The sequence below is a fragment of the Gopherus evgoodei genome, chromosome 9, assembly GCF_007399415.2.
Source record: "Gopherus evgoodei ecotype Sinaloan lineage chromosome 9, rGopEvg1_v1.p, whole genome shotgun sequence".
Classification (NCBI taxonomy): Eukaryota; Metazoa; Chordata; order Testudines; family Testudinidae; genus Gopherus; species Gopherus evgoodei.
In genome coordinates this window covers 53,270,622-53,287,914 of record NC_044330.1, presented here as the reverse complement: position 1 = coordinate 53,287,914, position 17,293 = coordinate 53,270,622, and positions in this window count along the sequence as shown.

Here is a 17,293-nt window from a genome sequence, read left to right as displayed (position 1 = left end):
TGTTACACTTAGGCTATGGGTAACAGGAGATGGACCAGTCAGGCTCTCCTTCTCAGCAGATGACCTCCTCCTTGGTGAGAGTTTGGACACATCAGAAGTGAGTTCTACCTGTTTCTTTCTTTACGTTCAGTCAACTCTAGAGCCACAGAACCTCCCAACCATACAGAAAGCTACACCTCCCCTGGGACATTCAATGGGAGAAGAGTCTTATTTCCTGAGCTTCTGTAAAGAGGTTCTGCAGACATGAAGGAGTCTAAAGATGGATAGTACAACATGGGCAACTGTCATTGCCTCAGAAAACTCAACACAGATCCACATAAGGTCAATTTCACAGCATGGTATGCTTAATGCACTCCAAGGAATAAGGCCTTCCATAACATCCATGGCTTCTATACAAAGGGTGCAGGCAGAGTCCTCAGCACCCTTTGTGGGGAATGCACATCAACTGCTAAGCCTCTACCTGCAGCATCCTGGAGCCTCCCACAGCCCTTCATTCCTGCTGAGGAGCATCAAGCCACCTCATGGACTGATTGTGACAACATCTGCACAACCCTAAAGAATCTGCTCATTGATTCTACTGGGCTTACCCACAGCACCCACCCTGAACTTACCACAAAAGCCAGTCAGGCTGCCTGCCATTGCCCTTGAGCCTAAGAGGTAACAGAGGGATGAGACTCCCTCCCTTACCCCCATCCCACCCAATAAGCACACTATAAATGGGCATCTTTTCCCTCTCTGCTATGGACACTATTCTGTGCCGGAGTCTTGGGCCATCCTTTTCAGAGAAGCATGTGGTTGAGATATGGGCTGGGTCTCACAAGCGCTGATCTCCACCCCTGCCACAGAGTGTGGGCCACTGACTGAATCTCAGTTCCCCATCTGTAAAACTGAGAGAATAACCTTGCTTCTCTCCTACCCTGTGTGTCATAAGCTTTTGGGGGACAAGGATGGTCTGTGTTTGTACAGTAGCTAGCCCAATGGGGCCCCATTCTTGTCTGAGACCTCTAGGTATTATTATCACATAAATAATACTTACCATGTCTTTCCCATTGCATACCCTGCACAGTATTTCACCAGAACCATTGCTCTGTCTCTTATTATTGTGCTTGTCTTATTGAATTAACAGTTTACTTGCAAAACTGGTGGTAATTATGCCGTCTCTCATAGTTCTGAGATCAAGTCCTAGGCTGTGGTCATTGTTCCACGTTCTGCCAGCATCGTCCTCCTGGTACCCCTCAGGCTCCTCCATACATTATTGTTAGCCTCATCCGGTGGTAAAGCTGATATTGGCAAAGCTACATCTGGTGGCAATGCTGGCGGGGCACACAACATATTAGGAGTGTCCTGTTGCTCTCTTCTGGGCCATATGACAGTGTCCCACCAGTTTGGTGCAGGCACCTGAATCTAATTGCTAAGATTCCAAATGCTCTCTTTGTAACCCATTTGATATATTTTACAGCCCTGTTTGTGTTGATTAATAAAGATTTAAAGGAGGAAAATATAATTAATACTCATCAATATGGGTGCATGGAAAATAAACCTTGTCAGATTAATCTGATATCTTGTATTTAATCAGATCACAAGTTTGGTTGATAAAGAAATAGTGTAGATGTAATATACTTAGATTTCGGTAATGTTTTTGACTTGATATCACATGACATTTTGATTAAAAAACTAGAGTGAAATAAAATTAATATGTCATATATTAAATGAATTAAAAACTGGCTAACTGATAGAACTCAAAATGTAATTGTAAATAGCAAATCATCACTGAGTAGGTATAGCTCTATTGGTGCCCCACAGGGACTGGTTCTTGGCCCTATGCTATTTAACACTTTGATCAATGAACTGAAAGAAAAAAATTAAGTCATTAATGATAAAGTCTGCAAAAGACACAAATATTGGGGGCATGGTAAATAATTAAGAGGACAGGCTACTGATACACAGGGATCTGGATCACTTGATAAGCTGGGTATAAGCAACTAATCAATCCAGACTGGGTGTTTCACTAAAAGATCAGTTCTAGGAATTATTTTTCAGAAGTTATATGCCCTGTGTTATACAGGAGGTCAGACTAGATGATCACTAGACTAGACAGTTCCTTCTGGACTTAGCATCTATGAATATACATTTCAGTATGGTTAAATCTAAATTGCATCTAGGAACAAAGAATGCAGGCCACACTTACAGGATGGGAAACTCTATCTGGGGAAGCAGTGACTCTGAAAAAAGATTTAGGAGTCATGGTGGATAATCAGTTGAATGTGTGCACCCTCTGAGATGCTGTGGCCATAAGGGCTAATGTGATCCTTGCCTATAAAAATGGGGGAATCTCAAATAGGAGTAGAGAGGTTATATTACCTCTGTATTTAGCACTGGTGTGACTGCTGTTGGAATACTGTGTCCAATTCTAGTATCAACAATTCCAGAAAGGTGTCGATAAATTGGAGAAGGTTCACAGAAGAACCACAAGAATGATTAAAGGAGTAGAAAACCTGCCTGATTGTGATAGATTCAAGGAGTTCAATTCTATTTAGCTTAACAAAGAGAAGGTTAAGAGATGGTTTGATCACAGTCCAGAAGTATCTACATGGGGAACGGAAGTTGGATACTGGGCTCTTCAGTCTATCAGAGAAAGGTATAACAAGATGCAGTGGCTGGAAATTGAAGCAAGATAAATTCAGACTAGAAAAAAGGCATACGTTTTTAACAGTGAGGGCAATTAACCACTGGAACAACTTATCAAGGGCTGTGGTGGATTCTCCATCACTGGCAATTTTTAAATCAAGATTGGATATTTTTCTAAAAGATCTAGTTCAAACTGGAATTAATTCAGGGCAGTTCTCTGACCTGTGTTTACAGAAGATTAGACTAAATGATGTTTACAGGAGATTCGACAGCAAGTTAAAAAAAGTATGGATTGGATGAATGGACTATAAGGTGGATAGAAAGCTGGCTAGATTGTCAAGCTCAATGTCTAGTTGAAAGCTGGTGTCAAGCAGAGTGCCCCAGGGGTTGGTTCTGGGGCCAGTTTTGTTCATCATCTTTATTAATGATCTGGATGATGGGATGGATTGCATCCTCAGCAAGTTTGTGGATGACACTAAGATGGGGAGAGAGGTGGATATGCTAGAGAGTGGGGATAGTGTCCATAGTGACCTAGACAAATTGGAGGATTGGGCCAAAAGAAATCTGATGCAGTTCAACAAGGACAAGTGCAGAGTCCTGCTCTTAGGACGGAAGAATCCCATGAATCACTACAGGCTGGGGACTGACTGGCTAAGCAGCTGTTCTGCAGAAAAGAACCTGGGGATTACAGTGGATGAGAAGCTTAATATGAATCAGCAGTGTGCCCTTGTTGCCAAGAAGGCTAACCGCATATTGGGCTGTATTAGTAGGAGCATTGCCAGCAAATCAAGGGAACTGATTATTCCCCTCTATTCAGCACTGGTGAGGCCACATAAGAAGTATTGCATCCTGTTTTGGGCCTCCTGCTACAGAAAGGTTGTGGACAAATTGGAGAGAGTCCAGCAGAGGGCAACTAAAATTATCAGGGGGCTAGGGCACATGACTTACGTGGAGAGGCTGAGGGAACTGGGCTTATTTAGTCTGTAAAAGAGAAGAGTGAGGGGGAATTTGATATCAGCCTTCAACTACCTGAAGGTGGGTTCCAAAGAGGATGGATCTAGGCTGTTCTCAGTGTTGGCAGATGACAGAACAAGGAGCAATGGTCTCAAGTTGCAGTGGCGGAGGTCTAGGTTGGATATTAGGAAAAACTATTTCACTAGGAGGGTATTGAAGCATTGGAATGGATTATTTGGGGAGATGGTGGAATCTCCATCCTTAGAGGTTTTTAAGGCCTGGCTTGACAAAGACCTGGCTAGGATAATTTAGTTGGGGTTGGTCCTGCTTTGAGCAGGGTATTGGACTAGATGACCTTGTGAGGTCTCTTCCAACCTTAATCTTCTATGATTCTATGACCACAGTAATCTCTTCTGGCCTTAAATACTATGAATATATGATTTTTTTCCCTGTAAGCATGTTGGAGAGCTGAGGGGTCATCAGCCAGGTTCAAAGTTGATATCTTTGTCTCTTAGGGGGAAAAGCAGTGACTTGGTTCTGGAAAGTTATTGTGTCTTTGGGCATGATTGTATGTGGGTATCAGGATGTGTGTTGGTGAGAGAGTGAGATGATATCTACTCAAGAAACAGCCTTAACATTTCCTCCCTACTTAAGAACATAAGAATGACCATATTGGGTCAGACTAATGATCCATTTAGTCCAGTATCCTGTCTTCCAACCATTGCCAGTGCCAGATGCTTCAGATGGAATGAACAAGGCAAGCCAATTTACTAAGTGACCCATCCCCTGTCATCCAGTTTCAGCTTTTGGTAGTCAGAGATTGAAGGACACCCAGAGCATGGGGTTGTGCCCCTGACCATCTTGTGTCTTGATGGACATATCCTCCATGAACTCATCTAATTCATTTTTGAACCCAGTTGTTCTTTTGACCTTCACAACATCTCCTGGCAATGAGCTCCATGGGTTAACTGTGTGTTGTGTAAAGTAGTACTTCCTTATGTTTGTTTTAAACCTGCTGCCTATTAATTTCATTGGGTGACACCTGGTTCTTGTGTTATGTGAAAGAGTAAATAATGCTTCCTCATTCACTTTGTCCACCCCATTCATGATTTTATAGACCTCTATCATATCCCTCCTTAGTTGTCTCTTCTCTAAACTGAACAGTCCCAGTATTTTATAATCTCTACTCATATGGAAGCATCAGAACTGTCTTTGATGACAGTCCTGATGCTCCATGATCACTGAGTCATGATTAGAGCTGGGAAACCCAGCTACCACAAATATAAACAATATTGTGCCACCTCATATAATTATTGTATTTACTGAGGGTTTGTATTGTCTATCTCTATGGACTTCACTGACCCCTCCCCCATACCTCCCAGGACCCTCAGAGCGATATGTGCCATCAACCACACCTGGGGATGGGGAAGTTTGCCACATGGCTGGCCTGAGCTTACCTGTGTGGCTCCCCATTCATCTCACCTCAGAGGTTCATGATCAGGAACGCTGCCAGCTTTTTTCGCGTCCTAGGCGGCAGAAGGTCCTGCCCCCAAAATGGTGCCCTCGACAGAGGCGGCAGAAGGTCCCACCCCCGAAATACCACTGATGACCAGGACAGCCGAAGATCCAGCTGCCACGGTCACCACCCTACAAATGTTAGTGCCCTAGGCGACCGCCTAGGTCGCCTAATGGGTTGCGCCAGCCCTGTTCATGATGGCACTAGGGTTGAGCTTCTACCCCTGCATAACCTGCACTTCAGTGAGGTCTGCAAAGGTTCTCCTCAGGATGAGCTTCATCCTGTTGTAGGCCTCAGCTTTACAGGAACAGAAGCATGATCCCCTCAACCCTGAATCTTCTACAAGCTTGTAGTAAACTCATAAAAGTCTCCAGGATAAAAACTGATTTCTCCAAGAAAAACAACAGTCTTTCCTTGCAGGGTGTCCCACTCAATCTGGAACAGAAAACAAGATGGTTTCCAAGCAGCACGATGCAGTGAAAGATCAGAACGTATTAGTGACTAACGCTGGCATCAAGGAACTGCTGCTAGATTTCAAGGCTTTAAGGCCCAGTATCCAAGTAGATATTTCCTCTCCCAATTCAGTGGCTTCTTATTTTCAAATGGTAGAAACAGGAGCACTTGAAAATTCAGATCAAGTTTGTCAGACTGAAAGTGAGAACAAAGTAGATGAGACTAAGAAACAGACATAAAATAATCTAGAAGATATAGGGTCTGATCCAAAGATCCCTGAAATCAACAGGAGTCTTTCCATTGACTTAAGGCTTTGGGACATTCCCACAGAGAATAGAGACAGAATATGAGAATTAAAGGGCTGCCAGAATGTCAGAACATACAGATATTCTGCTCTCTCTCTGTCTTAATTCTGCACAGAGAAATGAGCTAAACAACTGGGGAGCTCAGGAAAAAGGACAGGCAATGGCATTACAGATGGAGCTTTCCCTTTCAGCTCCTCTACTGGCATCATACAATAGCTCCTTGTATGTTTGGTCTGAGAAAAGAGGGCAGTTGAAGAAGATCAAGAAGTAAACACAGAAGAGCAGGAATCAGATCTGGGCAAGCAGCAAATCCCAAATGAGGGTGGCTGCTTCAAGACAAGAAAAAGAAAAGAGTTTCTAGAAGTAAACTGACAATATGAAGGAGGATTTATAGCCCCGAGGGCAGACACAGAGCAAAAGGGAACTAATGAAAAGCAAATGGCTTGTTAGCTCTCACCTTGTAAGGAACCCATATGCTGGGCCAGATCCTCAGCTAGTGCCAACCAACATGGCTCCACTGACTTGAGCTGAAAAATGGTGATGGACACCAGCTGAGGATGTGGTACTAAATTCAATTAGGGGAAAAGCGACAACATGACTGTTACAACTGCATTACAACAACCATGAATTGCTTATCTGGAGATGCGAAAGTACTGGTCACATAATAGAATGTGTTTGGTTAGAAGAGTCCCAATGCATGCTGGGGGCCTGTCTTTCCTCCTCTTTCCACCCGTCCTCCCTGTAAGTACCTGATAGTTAGAAAGCAATGGATGCTCACACTTAGTAGAACTAGCAAGATCCCTGGACAGAGGTTGTGAGTTCGGGGGCACTATTGGATGCAGGATGGAGGAAATGCCTATTAATTAAGGGAGTTGAATGGGGAAAGTGAAATGGCCTCTGCCGCATTAGATCTCCCTTTAAGGGTGGGAGTCAGAAATCAATAATAACATAAGGTGACCTGTAAAATGAGTGAAAGTCATTGACTTAGAGGGTGTACAGAATGTGACACAAAATGAGAAACAAAATCCAACCCATTGGAGGTTTTCATTGTTACCTCTTATACTGGCAATAAAACTTACTGTTGACACTGGCTGGGGTGGGGAGAGACAGTGAGGGAGGGAATATGAAGAGTAGGGAATGAAATGAAGAGTAGGGAAACATCAAGACTTGTATGGAATTCATTAAAATGAGTTGTGTGTGTATCTCACTAATGCAAAGGGTAAAATCTGCAAACATACGGGATATTACCTGGTCTGACCATGCACCTGTAGAAAAAGGGATCAGAAATGCAGACATGGAGATGTAACTGCTTGAACGGAATGCCAAGTCAAAGCTGTTCAAAAGGACTTTGCTCAATACTTCCAAGCAAATGGCAAAGCTAACAGGAAAGGAAATGTACTGTGATAACATTGGAAGATATGGTCAGAGTCTCTCATTTGAAAATAGGAAGGACCCAGAATAAATTAAAGAAAATCAAAGCTTGGAAAATATTCATAAATCATCTGAGTCAAAAAAGGTCCTCAAACAATTGATCAATACAAGAGGAAAACATAATGTCCCGATGAGAGAGACTACTGAAAAAGGACATGGAAACAAAAAGTGCTATGAGAAGGACAATAAACATGACAAATTGTGCGACTGAAAATTTAAAGGACTGCTGCATATTACTCCTTTCATTCAAAATAAATAATAGTGTTGAGATTCATGAAGTATTTGCAGACTGTTACAGCAATCGGGTATTCCTCAAAGGGATCAACAGAACATTATCAATCATTCAAGTAAGTTCTAACTTGGTCTTTCAGTGGACACTTTTAATGCTGGGTAAAGAGCTCCCAATATATCTGAGAAGAACTGAGCACTTTATTGGTGGAGATTGTCACCATCAAGCAGTAATGTCTTGAGCAGAGACTGTGCCCATGCTACCTTAAGAGAATCTGTCAATTTGCCCCCTCTCCAAGAGACACTGACAATCTGTCCAATTATCAATCTGTATCTCATCTGCTTTTTCTGGTTAAAGTTGTGAGGAAGGTGGCTATCTGGTGGCCTCAGGTCTCTAAGAGCTTTGTCAGTCTGGGAACTGAGATAGGTATGACACAGAATGCTCTGTTGCATTGGTAGATGATCTCCTCCTGACAATGGATGAAGATCACATCTCCATGCTGATATTATTGGGTCTGTTAGCTGCTGTTAACATTGTCCATCGTGAGGTTAAGTGGGAATAGATGAGGCACTAAGGTTCCACAGCAGATTGGTTTCTGACATTGGGAATAGAACAAAACTGATTTTCAAAATAGATATTGGAGCTGTGTGCCAAGTAATCGCAGCACTTGCATACAAAGTGATTAGTGACCACCTGATGTTAAAATTGAAAACTTAGCTTTTTTCCTATAGTGAGCACAAAATGAGACCATGCGGCAAAGAGACACTGGCAGGTCTGCATAAAGACAAATATCACTCAGTTGAGTATGAAAAAGTAGAAGAGAAATTCCCATATTTGCAAAGGTCAAAATCCAAATGTCAAAAGTAAATGATCAAAGGGTGTATAAATTGTCTACAGAATAGGATACAAAAGATATAATTAAAGAATTTTATGGCATGCTTAACAGACTGGGATGTATTAGAGAGAGAATGTATTAGATATATTAGAGAGAGACACCAGTTGACAGGGTGAACAGAATGGTCACCACAGTGAAACAAAACAAGATAAGGATTTGCATAGATCTGAAAGATCTGAATGAGTGTCAAATGCTAGCACTGCCCATGAGAAAAGGCCATGAGCCATGATACAAGAGCCAGGGGGACAAGCAAAAGGTTTTGGCAGGTCCAACTCAATATAAAAAGTTCAGAACTCTGCACCTTCCGGTAGATGTATGCGTAAGCAACTTCCCTTCAGGATTGCCTCAGCACCTGAGGTTCATCAAACTAACATGTTCAGATATTTGGTGATCTAGATGGGGTGGAAGCAATTGTTGATGATCTGCTGCAACTGAGGCTCTTCGGCACTATAATAATAATAAAAAATAATAATTAATAACAATAAGAAACTGCATGATGTTCTGCAGAGTACAAAAGAAAGTATCAAATCTGAGTTTGTATACATAGTCAGATATAATGCTGTTTTATAAGAGAAGACAGCAAAGGATATTAAATGCTCTACAGTTTCTCATACCTGTTTAGCTTCCACTATTTATCTTTGTCTAAAGTGCCCTTCAGCCTCTCACAAGAGATTGAGTGATTTCTTCAGACACTGCTTTGGTTTATAAAGTTAGGAAACTCTACATGTGACATAGGTGACCAACCACACAGAGCTAATTCCAAATATGAAATACCCAAAAGAGAACTCTAGGACTGGCCATGCAGATCAAATGTCAAATTCCAAAACAAAAGAGCAGAGTTTGCAAAATGCCCAATATGTTCAAAAATACTTTCATTCTTCATTGAACAGCCACCAAAAACTACCAAATTCAGAAAAATCATATATTTCCTTTAAATAGGTGACTAGAACCAAACCAAATCTGATTTTGATTAATAATTGTTCCTAACAAGCTCTTCTTACAATGTTTATATTTCCAAAAAATGACTAAATTTTTTCTTACAGCTAAGACTCAAACTATTTCCAGGAATTTCAATCAGCACTTTCACCTTCTCAAGGTTTTATATTTTGTTATATTTCCTGACAGTTGATGCTACAAAGATGGAAAGTGTACTAGCGCTTCTGAGTTAAGAGGGTAAGTGAACAGACATCCATGTTACATTATCAGGGCTGGGATGATTAATTTGTAGTTAACATTCACTTACTTCATTATCCCTTCATCTAAACTTAACAAATGTGAAAACAACAATGAAAAATAGAAACCAAGAGTGGCCATAAGAGTCTGAGAACTGAATGCAACCTATTGTATATTAAATCCCCACTAAAAAGCATACAGATACATTATATCATCTTTCTTTCTATCTATCCATCCTTCATCTGTCTGTCCTGTATATATATGTGAGTGAAAGGAATTTTATCAGTTAGGGCTGGCAAAACCACTCGGATTAAAATAAGACACACACATACTTGGAACTCCAGCCTGTCCTGAGGAACAAAACCAAGATTTTTATAGATTCAGGAAAGGCCGACAAAGGATCTTTCATCTCAGAGAGAAGTTACAGCATGCTCTCTACTGTATACTCCACCCGAGCAATCCTCTATCAGGGCTCTGCCCACCTTTTTGAAAACTCCTCCCTCTTGCTCACTCTGTGGCCAACTCTCAGCCCTGGGCTATGCTTAAAAATTAGATTGAACCAAACTATGTCACCCAGGGCTGCAAAAAACGTTATGCCCTTAATGCCTACACTAACCCCCAGTGTAGATTTGGGTAGGTGGATGGAAGAATTCTTCTCTTAGCCTTGCTACTGCCTCTTAAAGGGGTAGATTAGTTACAAAATTCCTTCCATCGATTTAGGAAACATCTACACTACAGCAGTACAGCTGCAGCACCATAGATATATCACTGTAGTGTAGACATACCCTCAGAATACTTGGCATTTTGTTTAAAGCACCAGCCATGTGAAGATTTGAGAATCTTAGCATTCATTTTTTTAAAGAGTATTCTTCTACCACTCATGGTTTTGGAGTACTCTGTCCAGTCCTGGGGTCCACAATTGAAGAAGGATGTTGAAAAATTGGAAATGGTTCAGAGAAGAGCCACGAGAATAATTCAAGATTTAGAAAACCTGTTTTATAGTGATAGATATAAGGAGCTCAGTCCATTTAGCTTAGCAAAGAAAAGGTCAAGAGCTGACTGGATCACAGTCTGTAAATACCTACATGAGGAACGAATATTTAATAATGGGCTCTTCAATCTAGCAGAGAAAGGTCTAACACAACCCAGTGGCTGGAAGGTGAAGCTAGACAAATTCAGATTGGGCATAAAAGTTTAATAGGGAGTGTAATTAACCACTGGAACAATTTAACAAAGGTCATGGTGGATTTTCTATCACTGACAGCTTTTAAATCAAGATTGGACATTTTTATAAAAGCTCTGCTCTAGGAATTACTGTGGGGAAGTTCTATGGCCTGTGTTATACAGGAGGTCAGAGTTAACAATCAAAATGGTCCCTTCTGGCCTTGGAATCCATGAATCTCTAAATCTCTTTGTTCCCCACACATCCGCCACACTAAATTTTCCTTTTAATGCTCTCCTGTGCTCTCCTTTTGGGAGAGGTGCCACCATTGCAAAATAATTGCAAAGATTTCTTTTTTTAAAAAATGTGTATATATTTTAATTAAAAACTTGTATGTTTCCATGTGAAGAAAAGTATCTATATTTATTTAAGTGTGCAGTAGCTACTTAAGCTATTATTTGTCTGTACCAATGGTTCCCTGTGGTCTAAGCTATAAAGGTACTTGAATTTTTGGTGGGTGACTGGTGCTTGCAGCTTGCTGAGTCCCAGCTTTTTGATGATATTAATCATTCGTGCACACACAATGTTGAGAAGAGTCTTGCAAGCCCCTAAGCAAGAGCTTGCTAATTCACAGACTGCAGGTGTGGAAAACCCAGCAGTCATCCATGACCAATGGACTTAGGTGTGTACATTGATCAGAGTTATTATTAACACCTGAACGCCAATCTTCTTCAGTGTGCAGGTATTCCTGGATGTGCATGTGCCAGCCACACATGCTAAAATGGCTCATGAACATAGGCTAATTTGCATGTATGCAAAACTCTTGTATTATTTTAAAAGAGATTGGGGTGCAGCAGTAGACTGAAATGGCTATACTGAGAAGGTGTCCTGCTGCTTAGAGCTCCTCAAGACAAAGATAAGAAGCCATGTGAAAATGGGAGATGTCACTGATGGGGATCTTGCTATACTCATCATGGAAATGCTCTTCAAGGAAAAATCACTAGTAAAGGAGTCACTCATCCAGCTGCCAAAGTCACCTGCAAATAAAAGAGAGAGAAGATTTTGTGGCCTTATTTTTTGCTTCTTCATGAAGAAGTCTTGAAAAGCTGGGGAGGAGGCATTTTTTCTTTGAGTTTTTTCAATTAGAAATTCAGTTCTTCTATTCCATGAAATTGTATGGACCAATGCAGAACTAGTGAAATTATAACATCACAAGTGACGGACAACTGAGCACCTCCAAGGGGAAAGGATGTTTTATTCAGGCTCTGAGTGAGTGGGTTCCCTCTCCCCTACTCTTAATGTCTATTTAACACCAATGTTCAATAAACATGTGGGAGAAAGAAAGTCTCAGATAAAGGTTCAGCGCCCTTTCTTCTGTATTTATCATGTGGAGATGAGCCTAATATTAGAGCTGCATACAAAAATGCCACAAGGTTTTGTGAAAAAAAATTCATCAAGATTTCGAACTTCAAAAATTTCAACTAGCTTTTTAAGCTATCTCTTTCTCTCTCTCTCTCTCACACACACACACTGCAAAAACAATTACAAAAAAAAAGAGTCAGAATTTCAAAACTTGGGGAAATGATGTGAGCTGGACCCAATATGCATCCATCAATCCCTCAATCAAAATCAGGAAAGATCAGACATGATAACCCAGATATTTCTGAGATTAAAGCACGAGCAGATACATAACTAAAGGTCCAGTCCTCCTTTACATATCAGAAAGGAACCAAAAGATGTACAAACACTCAGCCCCCATTCCATTTTGAAATTAGTTGAGTTGCCCATATGGGAGGTGAGACACTTTCTTTAGAATCTATGCTATGAAGAGCCACAGGAGATCTCTGAAGAGAAAGGAACTATAGGGCAAATGAACACCCCAGCTATCTGCCTCAGTAATTCCATGTGGAACACATTTTTCACATTTGTGAAGGCCACAAGCTTCTGTCTTCTCTCCTCACATGATTGATTTCTTCCATCACAGTCAGCTCCTCTGCACCTTGGCTGGCTCTGCCAGACAGCGACCTGCCTCTTGTTCAGGAGCAGTGACCAGTGGTGTATCTATCTCTGGAACATTGATCTGGTGGTAGTGTAGACATAGCCTAAGAATGCTCTAAACCAGTAAGGTAAAACCTGACCTTCTCCATACTAGTGGCCTAGCCTTTCGGGGGAATGAATACCATCTGATAAGAAGAAACAACTTGTCAGTTTCTCCTGGACTGTGGACCTTTAGATGTCATTGACCTCCACATCCATTGGTGAAAACACTCCACTTTCCCCCATACTCTTCATCTGCCCTGTGATCTTCTAGGAAAGGCATATTCTCCACCAGTCTCAGAGTCTCCCTAAAAGAGGCCAAGGGAGAAGGGAGTACCCTTTCCATTACATGCTGCAGATTTGTTTGCTTGTTTCCTTGTGTTTTCTATAGTCCATGATTGCTGGCTTGGTTTGGACTCATGGATTTCTCCCCAGTGTTTCTCAGGATTCTACACTTTATTGTTAATAGAGATTGGGCGGGGGGAGCTCTTCTTTTTGGATCTTACACTGCAGCATTAATACTGGAGGGTGGTTTGATTCCAGGTCATTGCAGTTTTCATGGCTCGCTGTGAAAGTGCTGCTCAACCTACTCTTTGCAGCTCAATAGCAACAAGAGTTTGGCCCATCCCAGATGCTGATGATTTTAATTTACAGCACCTACCCATGCACCTCCTATGAGGCTGCTCCTACAGCTGAGATATGCGACAGAGCCTAATAGAATTAGATGCCCTGTCCTTGGGCTCCTTTACAAACCCCAGCCTGTGTGATCTGTTTTGCACATGCACTTTGCCTTGATGTGCATCATCTGCACATCTTCCAATCAAATGCATGTCCATCTCCTCTCTGTGCTCAGTTTGCACACACACTGATGTATTCTTTCAAAACCCCAGCCTTGGACTGTGTGTGTGTGCACGTATCTCTGAATAGATGGAGATGGCGTTGTGTAGTGTTAAAGGTTTTATTAGCAGTATATCCACATTACTCATTGGTGGAAAAGCCACGAGCAAATTATGCAGTCATCCTAAGGGTGCCAATAAAAGGTTTATATAACAATGCATCATTACACATTCTGTACATGCTGTATATTTTACAGGCAAACTATTTAAGAGTTGATTATTAATGGGCCTGATCCTGCTTTCTCTGTCGTCAACAGCAGTTTTGCCATTGTTTCCAACAAGAGCAGGCCTGATGTTGGTTATCTTGCATTTCTCCAACTCTCAGGACAGGTTCCCATAGTAGCAGCTGTTCAGCTGTACCAGGAAAATTGTAGCTAATATGTTTCAGAGAACCTATTAAGCTTACCTAAAATAGTTTCCCCGCACATAATAATGCCACAAAGTTGTGGTTTGATATCTGACAATCTACTCAGGTCCTTATACCCTTGGAAAAGGAGATTCTTCCTGGATTTACAATAGAATAAAACTCCCTCATGGGTCACAAAATATGGGACTCAAACCTGTTCCTGGTCCAGAAGAGAATATTGCCTGTCCAGAGTTGGCACCAGTTTAATTTTGGAGGGGACAGCCCACCTTTGGAAGACAAAGCACAAGATGTTTCTCTGGCAGGCTAATTTCATTTTAAATGTGGCTGCTTGAAGCTGCCCAGAGATTTGGTCCATTGTCCCTCATTTCAAGGGACATTGCTCATTTCAGTCCCAAAGTTAATTATGTTCCACACAAATATAACAGCTCCTCACTTTTCCCATTGAAAATGATTTATGCCAGCAAGATATGATCATGAGACTAGGAGTGTAGAAAGGAAGGAATCCCACAGTTTTTCAAGTTTCCTTAAAGAATAATTGTTCTCTGTCCCCTATGTCAAGCCTTTGCCCCATATTGTACCCCACAATGGACCCTGACAGGTTAAGGAGGGGGAATTAGGATAAAAGAAGAAGCCACACTTAGGATGAATCAGTGGGCAGAGTGTAGGTGAGGCCGTCAAGAGAACATGAACACCGTAATTTATCCCATAGCTATACAATTTATCATATGGCTACACAGTGTCTTAAATGGACACAGCAGCATGTGGCCGTGCAGAAGAGAAGGGATTGAAAGAAAAATTTACTTACCGAATCTAGTAGGTGATGTGGTCCTATGTGATCAAATCTTTCCATAGCAAGACAGAGAAGTCCAAAGACACCTCCAAGCAAACAACTCAAGAGAGAGCAGGCTCGGTTTCAATGGATTTTTCACAGAACCAGAGATAAAAAGAAAAATTAAGAAGCACCTCCAAAATGACTTAAATGTTTAACTATATAAAACTGGTTTTCATTGATATTTGCTCAAAAGTGATGTTTTAAAACGATTTAAAAATTAAACTTCATGTGACAGTGTTCAAACTACAGACCAATATATATATTTTTTTTCCAGTTTCTTTGGTCCTAACCTAGCTCTCATAGAAGTCTATGACAAAATTCCCATAGATTTAAATGGGAGCTGGATTGGGCTTTTGTGTTAATTTTCTCATTTTAGAATCACACTGGCAATGAGATCCTTAAGGAAGTTTATTCCAAATTGAAAATGAAAGCCAAGATAAAGGAAACATATTACATGGTCTGAACTGTAACATCCAGTGCATTAAGATATTGAAACTAAACCAGCCTTGCTTCCACTAGTGCTTGCATTTTAAGGAAACAATTGTAAAGGGTCACCTTTAGGAACCTTCTTCCAGCTGCCTATTTTTTAAAGAGTTCTTCATGGCAATATTATTATGAATTATTTTATGTGATATTCTGGTGTATTTATTCAGGTACAGGTTCGAAACACAAAACAGATTTAACATCTAGAGGTCTCACTAACAGTGTGGACTCTGGTAACTTCAATCTTTGATCTTTTTATACTGGATCTACATGTGGAAGGTCTCCACTGAGTTGCTGATATCTATGTTATTGCTGGGTTGTTTGATCTGAGATTAATTGATGGAGCTGTTTAGTTATATAAGTATTTTTAAAGGATTGTCAAGGATGCCCAGAGCACTGTATGGGACTCTTTAAACAGAAAGTAGTAAAAATCAAAATAAATAAATATAATTTTGTACAATGAAAAGGTAACTTTTAAAATGGCTTTTACAACAATATTTGGGTTAGAAATTTATATTGTTTCACCCCATCCCATTCTCAAACTCTGGAAAGCCCTCCAGAAAATTACTTAGATAAGCTAACAGGAAGCCTGATGTTGCAACCTTTTTCTTAGGTGAGTAATCCCATTGACAACTGTAACTATGCAACTGAATAAGGGCTGTCAAATCCAGACCATGGTAGAGAGCTACCCATTTCCAGCAATGTATAGCACTGCCTAATACACACAGGAGGTAGGGATAAGCAAGAGCTTGCATATAGTGGATTTGCTTTAATAGAATGCAATGCTGCCAATAGGAAAGATTCATTCATTATTGTATCTGGTTACTATTTACAAAAAGGAAACTGTAGCTCAGTTCCATGTCCTTCATTGAGTGAATTTATATATGCCCTTCCTTGAGTGGAAAATTGAAAATTACTTAAAATTAATTTATAGCTATAAAAAATATTCCATAATTTTTAAGACAAGAAGGGACCATCTAATTTCTTTAACACTCTCTGCCTGTACACACACGCACACATATTATAAAATACATCTAAAATCATATATATATACACACACACACACACTTGCTTCAGTTTTGAAACATTGTATCTATAGAGAAAGAGAGATGATGTGTATGTACACACTATATATGTACTTTGTATATATGAATACTCTATAGATGTATACAGCATATATGTATGTTGTGTGTATACATATAATATATATATGTTTTTATATTTGTGTATCTCATACATATATATATATATATACAAGGTATATATAATATACATATATAGAGAGTGTGTGTATATATATAATATACAGTGTGTGTGTGTGTGTGTGTGTGTGTGTGTGTGTGTGTGTGTGTGTGTGTGTGTGTGTGTGTGTGTACAAAATCTCTCCAAATCGAAGCAAAAACATATGTATTTAAAATACTTGAAAATTCTCCTAAAATTCATAATGTAAAATACACAAGGGGAAAACCTTCTTCTCTTTACCTACTTCAATTCAACCTCTCTTTCTTCTCTTTTTTTAAAGGAAACTTCATTGTATATTCTAGAAAAGTATATTGGTGGGGAAGGTTTAACAGAGCCAGGGAGAATGTGCAAGGAGTGAGAAAGTGAATTGATGGATGGATGGTTAAATGAATATAAATGAACTGATACCTTTACAGGAAAATAACATTTCTTTTCTTTTTTTATTCTATAGATCAGTGGGTTTTGTATCTGTAATTCTTTCATATCAGCAAAGAGGAAATAAACTCCCATGTAAATCATTTTCCCCCCATCTGGAAGCATATTAAAACCATGCCATTTTTTTTCTTTTAAGCAGAGCCTTTTTCCCTATTTGCTTATCAGTTCATCCACCATTACATTTTAAATGAAATTGCAAGACCCCCTCCTTTTTCCTTCCCCCAAATTCCAGGCTGATGTAGAAAAGTGGGAAGC